Here is a 12,489-nt window from a genome sequence, read left to right as displayed (position 1 = left end):
AAGGGGGTTAAGTGGCTTGCCCAAGGCCACACAGGTAGGTAATTATTAAGTGTCTGAGACTGTATTTTGAACTCAGGTCCTCCTGACTCCAGGGCCAGTGCTCTATCCACAGTGCCATGTAGCCACCCCGTATGATTGCTTTTTAAAATATATATTCATTTATTTTTCCAGGGGTATGCAAAGATAGTCTACCACATTCATTTTTTTTTTAGGTTTTTGCAAGGCAAATGGGGTTAAGTGGCTTGCCCAAGGCCACACAGCTAGGTAATTATTAATTGTCTGAGACCTGATTTGAACCCAGGTACTCCTGACTCCAGGGCCAGTGCTCTATCCACTTCGCCACCTAGCCGCCCACAACATTCATTTCTTTATAAGATTTTGTGTCCACATTTTTCTCCCTACTTCCACCCCCTCCCACCTCCCCTTGACAGAAAGTTCATAGTTTATTCATGTATACCTCTGTAAAACATATTAATTATATTGTGGAAGAATAAGGACAAAAGAAAAAAAAAAACAGTGCATGATTGTTTTGTCTGAAAATCTCCCCAGTGGTATAGTCAAGGCTATATCACATAAAAAAAATCAGTTTAATATTTATGTATTTAAAAATGAGCCAGGAGCTCCAGATTGGATATATAGGTAGTTTTTAAATAATGAAAGTGGAATACTTACACTGGGGCTGTTGAGATGGCTGCTAGATGACAATCATGGATCCCTGCAATGACTAGTCCTAAATTCCCATGATAATTAAAGAAAACAGACAAAGTAAAGAGAAGCTGCAAGGTTCTATAGTGTAGATTGGTTGATATTTTTGGATCTTAGTGAGAGTCCCAGACACTTGCATGTCATTTCAGGATTGTTTTGATTAGAATTCCATGTTTACGTATTCTTGTATTGATCTTTAGAGTAATGACCCAACCAATGTATTTTCTTTTGACTTTCATTTTTCTTGGTTTAAATTATTCACAGCATAGACCATGACTTTTGCTGAGACCCACATTATTCATGTTCCTTTTTAAAAGAAGAAGCTGCATTATTTATGACATTATAACTTAATGACTCCACATCCCAGGCTTTCAACCTACAGTGACCCTACAATGATCTTTGTTATATTGTATATATAATATCCTTTCTAGCTTTTTTTTTTACATTTTTGCAATAATATTCATTAGGGAAATTGGTCTATAATTTACCCCTTATTCTTGCTCTTCAAGTATCATATCTGAGTCATAAGAGGAATTTGGTAAGATTCCTTTACCTATTCTCCCAAATGATTAATTTATTCTTTTTTTCTTTTTTTTTATTTTAACATTTTATTTGTTTTCCAATTATATACAATAGTAATATATACCCATTATTTTTTGCAAGGCTCTGAATTCTACAATTTTCCCCCCTCCTCCCTCCCCCCAAGGAAGGCCATCTGACAGTCTTACATTGTTTCCATGCCATACATTGATGTAAATTGAATATTATAAGAGTAAAACATAAGAATAAATATAAACCTCCTCCCCCCCAAGAAGATAAGAAACCTCAAGAATAGAGAGAGAGAGAGAGAGAGAGAGAGAGAAATTATACTTCAGTCTGTGTTCAGATTTCAATATGGCCCTGTCTCTGGGGTCCACCAAAGAAGTTGCTTCAATATTTTTCCCACAGTTGCTATTACTAGTTATACCTCCACTCTATTCCTCCCCACTCTCATTTATTCTATTCTCTCTCTCCTTTCATCCTGATCTTATCCAAAAGTGTGTTGTATCTGAGTACCCTCTCCCTCGATCTTCCCTCTCTTCTATCACCTATTCTCCCCTTCCCTTCCCCCATTCCCCCTCATCCTGTCCTTTTCCTTCCATCCTTCTCCAGGGTAACATAGATTTACTCACCCTATTAAGTGTGTATGTCATTTCCTCCCTGAGCCATTTCCTGTGAGAATGAAGCCTCACTCATTCCCCCTTGCCTTCTCCCCCCTCCACTCCATTGAAAAAGCTTTTTCTTGACCCTTAAGTGAAATTTCTTTGCTTCTTCTTTATCTTCTTTCCTTTCTTTCCAGTACTTTCCTTTATCACCCATTGACTCCATCTTTTTACTATATTATACCATTGTATTCTGCTCCTTCCTATGTACTGTCTATATATATGCTCTTTCTAACACTCTTATAAATGAGAAAATTCACGAGTTATCAATATCTTCTTCCCATGCAGGAATAGAAATAGTTCCATATCATTAAGTTCCTCATAGTTAGTCTTTCTCTTACACCTCCTCTATGGTTCACCAGAGTCCTGTACTTGGAGATCAAACTTTCTGTTTAGCTCTGGCTGTCTCAATAGGAAAGTTTGAAAGTCAATTGTTTCATTGAAAGTCCATCTTTTCCCCTGAAAGAGGATGTTCAGTTTTGCTGGATAGTTGATTCTCAGTTGTAAACCAAGTTCTTTTGCCTTCTGGAATATCATATTCCAATCCCTACAAGCCCTTAATGTAGATGCTGCTAGATCCTGTATAATCCTGACTATGGAGCCTCGGTAGTTGAATTGTTTGTTTCTGGCAGCTTTTAGAATTTTCTCTTTGATTTGGGAGTTTTGGAATTTGGCTATAATATTCCTGGAAGTTTTTCTTTTGGGATCTCTTTCAGGAAGTGAGTGGTGAATTCTCTTGATTTCTATTTTACCCTCAGCTTCTTGGATCTCAGGGCAATTTTACTGTATTATTTCTTGAAAACTCTTTGATCCTTTAATGCAGAACCTACTATATCTTATATAATCATGACTGTGGCTCGATGATATTTGAATTGTTTCTTTCTGACAGCTTGCAATATTTTCTTCTTGACCAGGAACTTTGTAATCTGACTATAATAACCCTGATATTTTTAATTTTGGAGCTCTTACAGGAGATGATAAGTGGATTCTTTCAATGTCTGTTTTGCCCTCTGATTCTAGGATACCATAGTGTTTTCTTTAATTATTTTTTATTTTATTTTATTTTTTTAGGTTTTTGCAAGGCTTAGGTATGGCCAAGGGTTAGGTATGTGGCCCAAGGCCACACAGCTAGGTAATTGTTAAGTGTCTGAGGCTGGATTTGAACTTAGGTACTCCTGACTCCAGAGTCTGTGCTCTATCCACTGCATCACCTAGCTGCCCCTCTTTAATAAGTTCTTGAAATAAATAAGATACAGCTATAAAAAAACTTCAAAGAAAAATACTAGTAGGACTCAATATGAATTCCTAGAAGAGTTGAAGAGATAAGAATGATAGAACAAAAATTGGAAAAGAAATGAGAGTGATGTGTGAAAAATATGAAAAGAAAATTGACAGTAGAGTAAAAGAGGTACAAAAGAATATTAAAGAAAATAACACCTAAAAAATCATAATAGGCCAAATGATAATAGAGGCACAAAAATTCACTAAAGAAAATAACTCCTTAAAAAGTAGAGTGGGTGAAATTATAATGAAAATTCATTAAAGATCTCCTTAAAAAAACATAAATGGCCAAATCAAAAAAGTATTTTACAAAAGCTGAAGAAAATCATATCTTCAGAATTAGAATACTAGAGACTTCCAGGGTGGAACCAAGATGACAATATGAAGCTAGGAAGTTCCCAGAGCTTTTCTGAAAGCAACTTTAGAAGAAGTCTCTAAACAGATCTTAAAGCAAAAACAAACAAAAAAATTTAAACAATTTCTCAACTCAAGATATTGTGAAGAGACTTCAGAAAAGGTCTATTTCACATGTGTAAAAGGAGATTATAGCCAGCAGGAAGCTCTTAGCCACTGCACAATTCAGATTCCAGCTCATTAGGCCAATGATACAACAGACCCTCAGTGAGGATCCCAACCCCAACTTGAAAGGCAAATCTGATGTAATAGGTGAGACTAGGTTGGGCTACCCTAATGCAGGAAACCAACCATGAGCATCTGAGATGCCAGTGGAAAGCAGGGAACATTCTGAAGACCCTCAGCACAAAAACTTGGAGCTATATCCCTTTACCCCAGGAACAAATTTTGACTATCAAAATGAGCAAAAAAATCCAAAAAGAACACTAATTGTAGAAAGTTACTATGTTGTTAAGGATGATAAAAACACCATTTCAGAAAAATAAAAGCAGTGATAAAATATCTACATGTGAAACTTTAAACGGGTTTATGAGTTCATCTCAAATCCAAAATGACCCATGAAAGAATGCAAAAAAGAATTTTAAAAACCAAAGAAGAGAGAAAGAAGAAAAATGAGAAAAAGAAATGAGTCATGGGGGGAGAATTTTGAAAGACTAACTAAAGAAAAAACAGGACCTTTAAAAGTAAAATTGACCAAAGGGAAAAGGAAAATAATTCATCAAAAAGTAAAAACAACTGGAAAAGAAAAACAACTTATCTCAAATTAAAATTAGCCAACTGGAAAAGGAAACAAAAAGGTAACTGAAGAAAATAAAAATCTAAAAAATAAAATCTAAGAATTAGAATTGTATAAATGGAAACTAATGATTCTAAGACACCAAGTTTCCATCCAGAAAAACCAAAAGGCTGAAGAAAGAAGAAGAAACTGAAAAGTACCTCTTAGGAAAAATTACTAACCTGGAAAATAGATCCAGAAGAGATAATTTATGAGTTATTGGCCTACTTGAAAATTATGATCAGAAAAAGAGCCTGGACATTATCTTTCAGGAAATTATCATGGAAAACAGCCCTAATATCCTAGAACAAGAAGATAAAATAATCCTTGAAAGAATCCATCTATCATTCCCAGAAAGAGATTGTAAAATAAAAATTCCAAGGAAAATTGCAGTCAAATTTCATTATTATCAACTAAAGGAGAAAATATTGCAAGCAGTCAAAAAGAAGCAATTTAAATACCAGGGAACCACAGTCAGGATTATGTAGGACTTGTCAACTGTATCATTAAAGGACAAGAGGTCCTGGAACATGATATTCCAAAAGACAAAGGAACTTGGATTACAACCAAGAATCAGCTGCAAAATTCAACATATTCTTTTTAGAGAAAAAGATGGATTTTTAATGAAATTGAGGTTTTTCGAATATCTCTGATAGAAACCAAACAGAAAATTTGATCTTCAAATACAAGACTTAAGAGATGCAAAAAAAAATGGTAAATGAAAAAAGAAAAAAAGTTAGTCAATAACTACAACTCTACACAGGAAGAAAATAATTTGAACTCTTGAGAATTGATTTTTCCTTAGGAGAACTGAAAAAAGAGCATCCTTAGACAGAATGTGTGACTATAAATTGATTATGATGGGATGATAAACCTTAGAATGCTTCTAATTTATCTCCATTACATATAATACTAGCTGATGTTTTTAAATAGATACTACTTACTATTTTAAGGAAAACTTCATTTATTCCTATGTTCTCTAGTGTTTTTAATAGGAATATCTCTGTATTCTGTCAAAGGCTTTTCAGCATCTATTGAGATAATTCTAAGATTTCTATTAATTGTGTTATTGATATGATCAGTCATGCTGATTATTTTCCTGATTTGGATGATCCTTGCTTACCTGTTATAAAATCTGATCCCAGTGTATTATCCTGGTGAAAACTTTATGTAATTCCTTTGCTGTTATTTTATTTAAAATTTTTGCATCAATATTCATTAGGGATATTAGTTTACATTTTTCTTCATTTGGCCTCTTTCTAGTTTAGGTTTCAGTACCATGTTGGTGTCAAAAAAGGAATTTGGCAGAACTCCATCTATTTTTCCAAATAGGTTCTGTAATATTAGAATCAATTATTCTTTAAATGTTGGTAGAGTTGACTTGTAAACTCATCTGACCTTGGAGATTGTTTTCTTGGTGATTTTATTGATGGCTTTTCCCGTTTCTTTTTCCAATATTGAGTTTTTAAATAATTTATTTCCTCTTCTTTTAATCCAGGCAGTTGATATTTTTGGAAATAATCATCCAGCTCATTTATCTTTTTTGTTGGCATACAAATAGGGCAAAATAGCTCTGATTTATAATTTAATTTCCTCCTCTTTGTTGAGTTCACTCTTTTTTATTTTTGATACTGATAATTTGCTTTTCTTCTTTCTTTTTTAAAATCATATTACCCAAAAGTTTATCTCTGTTATTGTGTTTTCTCACAAAAATCAACTCATAAAAATCAAAGTTTTGTTTATTAATTCAATAAATTTCTTACTTTCATTTTTATTTTCTTCTTAGATTTCAGGAATTCTAATTTGTTAATTAATAGAGAGTTTTTAATTTGTTCTTTTTTTTTAGCTTTTTCAGTTGCCCAATTTTATTTATCTCCTTTCTCTATTAGACAGCACTTGTTTCTATTAACAATCCTAAAAATCATAGATGGAGTTTTCTTTAAAATGATAATTAGGGCAGCTAGGTGGCATAGTGGATAAAGCACTGGCCCTGGAGTCAGGAGTACCTGGGTTCAAATCCGGTCTCAGACACTTAATAATTACCTAGCTGTGTGGCCTTGGGCAAGCCACTTAACCCCATTTGCCTTGCAAGAACCTAAAAAAAAATGATAATTAGTATCAATCTAAAATCATCAGCAAATATTATATGTAATGGAGATAAATTAGAAGCATTCTCAATATGATCAGGGGTGATCTCATTATCATCACTATTAGAAATGATAGCTTTAACAATGAGAAGAAAAAGAAATTGAAGGAATTAGAATAGACAGCAAAGAAGTAACTCTTACTCTTTGCAGATGATATGATGGTATACTTAGAGAACCCTAGAAAATAAACTTTAAAAACTACATAAAACACTCAACAAGCAAAGTGGCAGAATATAAAATAGATAAACATAATTCATCAACATTTCTGTATATGATCAACAAAGTCCAACAGCAAGAGATAAAAAGAGAAATTCCATTTAGAGCAACTGTAGACAACATAAAATACTTGGGAATCTTCCTTCCTAGATAAACCCAGAAACTATAGGAACACAATTATAAAACACTTTTCACTCAATTTAGGTCAAATCTATAGAACTGGAAAAATGTAAATTGCTCATGGGTAGGCAGAGATAAAATAATAAAAATGATGTCTACCTAAATTAAATTACTTATTCAGTGCCATACCATTCAAACTACCAAAAAACTATTTGACAGAACTTAAAAAATTAGTAACAATTATTTGCAGGAACAAAAGATCAAGAATATCAAAGAATTATCAAAAAAAATTGAAAAGGAAGGTGGACTAGCCAAATTATATTAAAAAGGGGCAATCACCAAAGCTGCCTGGTACTGGTCAAGAAATAAAGCAGAGGATCAATGGAATAGATTAGGTACAAATAGTAATCCACCATCTGATAAACCCCAAAACTCTAATTCCTGGAATAAGAACTCTATTTCATAAAAAGTTCTGGGAAAACTGGAAAATCATATGGCAAAAACCAGGCATAGTCCAACATCTTACACCCTCTATCAAGTTAATGTCAAAATGATGACAGGATTTAGATATAGAAATTCCAATACCCTAAACCAATTAGAAGAACAAGAAATAGTTTATTTGTCAGAGCTGTGGAAAGGGGAGGAGTTTTATGCCCGAACAAGAGTTAGAGAGCATCATAAATTGCAAAATGGATAGTTTTGAATACTTTAGGTTAAAAGAAGTTTTGCACAAACAAAACCAATGCGAAGATTAGAAGGAATGCCAAAATATGGGAAACAATTTTTCATAGCTATTGTTTTTGATAAAGAATTCATTTCTAAAATATATAGGGAACTGAATCAAAAAGAATAACAAATAATTTCCCAATTTTCAGATGAAGAAATCAATGCTATCTATAGTCAAATGAAAAGTTTTCCAATCATTTTAAATTAGAGAAATACAAATTAAAATAATGCTAAGGTACCAGTTCACACCTCAGATCGACTAAATGACAAAAAAAAGGAAAATGATCAGTGTTGGATAGGATATATTAAAACTGGGACACTAATGCGCTATTGGTGAGTTATGAACAGATCCAACGATTCTAGAGAGCAATTTGTAACTATACCTAAAGGCAATAAACTATGCCTACCCTTTGATGTAGTAATAACATTCTTAGGTCTATATCCTAAAGAGATCATAAAAAAGGAGGAAAAGATTTATTTATAAATATATTTATAGCAGTTCTTTTTGTAGTGGCAAAGAATTGGAAACTGAGGGGATGCCCATCAATTGGGGAAAGACTGAACAAGTTATGGTAGATGAATGTTATGGAGTTCTATTATTTTATAAGAAATCATGAGTGGGTGGACTTCAGAAAAGCCTGAAAAGATTTGCATGAACTATTGCTGAGTTACATGAGCAGAACCTGGAGTACATTTGAGATAGTCAGCTATTACAGACAGCTCCTATTAGCAGTTCAGTGATCGAGTACAATACTGAGAAACCTTTTATGGAAAATCCCCTTCACATCCAGACAAAAAAGAAAATCAAGAAAACCCTGTGGAATCTGAATGCAGAACACAGCAAATTAGTTCACTTTTAAAAATTTCTTTTGTTATTTTCTTTCTCCTGTTTCCCTCCCTCTCCCATTCAGTTGCAATTCCTCTTTCAAAACATGACTTTTATGAAATTATGGTAAATATATATTTATAACATATTGTTCCCTGTCATGGGGAGAGGTGGTAGAAAAATATGAAACTCAAAAGCTTGCAAAAGGATGAATGTTGAAAATTACCTTTTGCAGGGGAAGGTAGACCAAGGAGTACCATAAAACAAAAAGAATTAGAATACTACAAGTTGAAGCTAATGACTCCAGAAGACTTCAAGAAGCAATAAGACAAATTCAAAAGTTTGAAAAATAGAATAAAATGTGAAATATCTCATTGGAAACTCACTGACCTGAAAAATAGGTCAAGAAGAAATAACAAGAATTATTAGGTTATTTGAAAACCAAAAACAGAGCAAAATTTTTCAAGATTTTTAACACGGAAATTGCAAGGAATATTTTATATTTCAAGAAATTATTCAAGGGGCGGCTAGGTGGCACAGTGGATAAAGCACCAGCCCTGGAGTCAGGAGTACCTGGGTTCAAATCTGGTCTCAGATACTTAATAATTACCTAGCTGTGTGGCCTTGGGCAAGCCACTTAACCCCATTGCCTTGCAAAAACCTAAAAAAAAAAAGAAATTATTCAAGAAAAAATGCCTGATATCTTAGGCATCTTAGATTATGAAGGTAAAATGGAAATTGAAAGAATCCACCAGTTTCTTCCTTAAAGAGATCCAAAAATAAAAGTTACAAGAAATACTATAAATCAAATTCACTGCTCCCAGGTCAAGGAGATAATATTTCTAAAGCCAGAAAGAGACAATTCAGATATTGTGAACCCACAATCAGAATTACGCAAAATTTATCAGCTTCCAGTTAAAGGAGTACTGGGCTTCAAATATGATAGTTTGGAAGGCAAAGGAGTTAGGATTATAACTATTAATAACCTACCTAGTGAAATTAAATGGGAAGATGGATATTTGATAAAATAGAGAACTTTCAAGTATTCCTAATGAACAGATTAGAGTTGAATAGAACATTTAACACTCAACAAAAGTCTCAAGAAAAGCATAAAGAGGATAACATGAAAGAATAATTCTAAGTGTTAACATAATTTTACTAGGTCAGACTCTACCCTGGAAATAGTAAAACAGAGCAAGCTAGAGACAGGATGCCAGTAATCCAGTGGTAGTTTAATTGACTAGTTTCAGAGTGAGTAGCACTGGAATTCTGAGAAGAAAGTAAAGGCAGAGATTATACATGTAAGTCACAGAAGAAAGGGGAAAGGTGAATCACAATAAAATCATTTTTTTTTAGGTTTTTGCAAGGCAAATGGGGTTAAGTGGCTTGCCCAAGACCACACAGCTAGGTAATTATTAAATATCTGAGACCGGATTTGAACCCAGGTACTCCTGACTCCAAGGCTGGTGCTTTATCCACTATGCCACCTAGCTGCCCCAATACAATCATTTAAAGACTTAAATAGTTTCTCACTGAAGCCCACCAGTGTATAGGCAAAATATTTATTGGATAACAATTTTTCTCAAGTGTTGGGGGTCATTACTTTGCTGAGATACAGAACCAAAGTTCTGTGATGGGGACAAGTTCTACAATTTTTTATTTGCTTCACTTAACATAAAAAGGCACAATATTACACAAGAATGTAGCTATTGTGGCAGCTAGGTGGTGCAATGGATAACCAGGAGGACCTGAGTTCAAATCTGTCCTTAGACATTTAATAATTACCTAGCTACGGGACCTTGAGCAAGTCACTTAACCCCATTGCCTTGCAAAAACCAAAAAAAAAAAGAATGTAGCTATTGTCAAGAATTGATTACTCACCTTAAACTACATTGTGAATCTCTGTCTCCCAAGCTAGAGTCTGTGAAAAGGAATCTCTAAAAACAAAATTATTAATATATATTCATTACATATATCTCATTGATCAATATGAACATCATAATTTCCTTTCATATAAAGGACTCAAAAAAGTTAAGCTGTTTATATTACTATATGTAAAAATAATATGTGACTTCTAAGAACTTTTTCATTATTAGATCAGCTAAAGGAATTTAATAGCAGAATTCATGGATATGACTTGATTATGTTGGAATGATCTCCAAATTGAAGGAGTAAGAAAGTGATATTATGGTATGATTGGGAGTGTACAGGAATGTGACTGAAGAGAGAGGTAGAATGGGGAAAATTTTCTCACATAAAAGAGTCATGCATGGAAGAGTTTTTATAATGGTGAGGACAATGAGAGAGTGGCAGACAATGCTTGAAACCTATTCTCATTGGAATTGTTTCATCAGTGGAAGAATATACAACACATTTATGCATTGAAATGTAACCTATTTAGCAGGGAAATTGGAAAGGAAGAGGATAAGAAAGAGGATGAATTATGGGAAGTTGTGGTTAGAAGAAAAACAGACTTTTTTTTTTGCAGGGCAAATGGGGTTAAGTGGCTTGCCCAAGGTCACACAGCTAGGTAATTATTAAGTGTCCGAGGCCAGATCTGAGCTCATGTACTCCTGACTCCAGGGCCAGTGCTCTGTCCACTGTGCTACCTAACTGTCCTCAGAAGCAAAGCAGACTTTTGAGGAGAGAAAGGACAAAAAAAGAGAGAAGGAAAACAGAATATAAATGAGATGGTGAGACATGTCCAGTTAGTAACCATAACTATGACTATTAAAGGGATAAGCTCAACCATTAAAACAAGCATATAGGAGAATGCATTAGGAATGAGAATCAAATATATTATTTACATGAGATACACTTAAAAGAAAAAGGCACACACAGTATTAAAATAAATGACTAGAGCATAATTTAATATGCTTTAGTTGCAATAAAAAAAAGACAGGCATAGCAAACTTGATAAAGCAAAAATAAAAACAGACCTTCTTAAAAGAGATCAAAAGGGAAACTACGTCATGCTCAAAGGTACCATAGACAATGAATGTCAAAAATTTTTAAAGTAAGATTCTCTGATAAAGATTTCATTCCTCAAATATATACTGAATAGGGGTGGTTAGGTGCCTGAGTGGTTAGAGCACTGGCCCTGGAGTCAGGAGTACCTGAGTTCAAAAACCATTTTTCAATTGATAAATCATCAAAGTACTTGAACAATTTTCAGATGAATAACAAAAGCTTTCTATAATCATATGAAAAAATGCTCAAATCAGCATCAATTAGAGGACTCCCACACAGTAAATTTCAACGGCTCCTATTAATTCGAAGATCAATTTTTCTATTTGACTTTCACAACTTTTTCCCTACATTTCTGAATTTCTTACCCTCCATATTCTTCAGGATTCAATGTTGCTTTTCTCCTTTCTGTTCCTTACATACTTGCTCCATCTCTTGATTCTGGGCATTTTTAATTACTATTCCCTCTGAATGTATCTCTCCTTTTCTCTAACTTTTTGCTTCCCTGTATTTCTTCAAGTATCAACTAAAGTCTCACCTTTTGCATAGGAATCTGAATGTTTGTTTTTTTGGTGAAGGATTATTTAACTTTATTATTTGAATTTAAAAGGAGTAGGATTAGGTAAAGGGCTGTAAGGCAAGGAATCCAGAGGCAAGTTCCCTATTTGAACTTTTTTGCAAGGGAAGACCTTGAGCTTCTCAATTCCCTGATCCTTACTGGGTACTTTTTTGGTTCTGTCATTGTTGTCCTTTCTCTGCCCGTTCTAAGGTGACCTCATCTCCTGACAGGGTTCAGATCTTTGACCCCCAGTTGGCTTCAGGATTAGCTTGTAATTACTGGAGTCCCTGCTGTTGGGAACTGGGGTTAGCATCATCCCAATAGATATTTGCCTGGATGTGGAAGGCTGGTCTGGTCTCTAAGAGACCTTTTCATTTTGCCTGGTTCTCTTTCTCCCAGAAATTTATAATGTTCCAGAGCACTGAGAGTGTAATGTGTGTCTTCACAGCATTCTTAGATGTGTGAGAGAGGCTGACTCAGAAGCCAGCAGGAAGGAGTGCAGACCAAAAATGTACGAGATTGTATGTATTGCAGTGAATGGTACTGCTCAG

This window comes from Macrotis lagotis, chromosome X (assembly GCF_037893015.1).
Source record: "Macrotis lagotis isolate mMagLag1 chromosome X, bilby.v1.9.chrom.fasta, whole genome shotgun sequence".
NCBI classification, from domain to species: domain Eukaryota; kingdom Metazoa; phylum Chordata; class Mammalia; order Peramelemorphia; family Peramelidae; genus Macrotis; species Macrotis lagotis.
Note: the sequence above shows the minus strand (reverse complement) of the source record.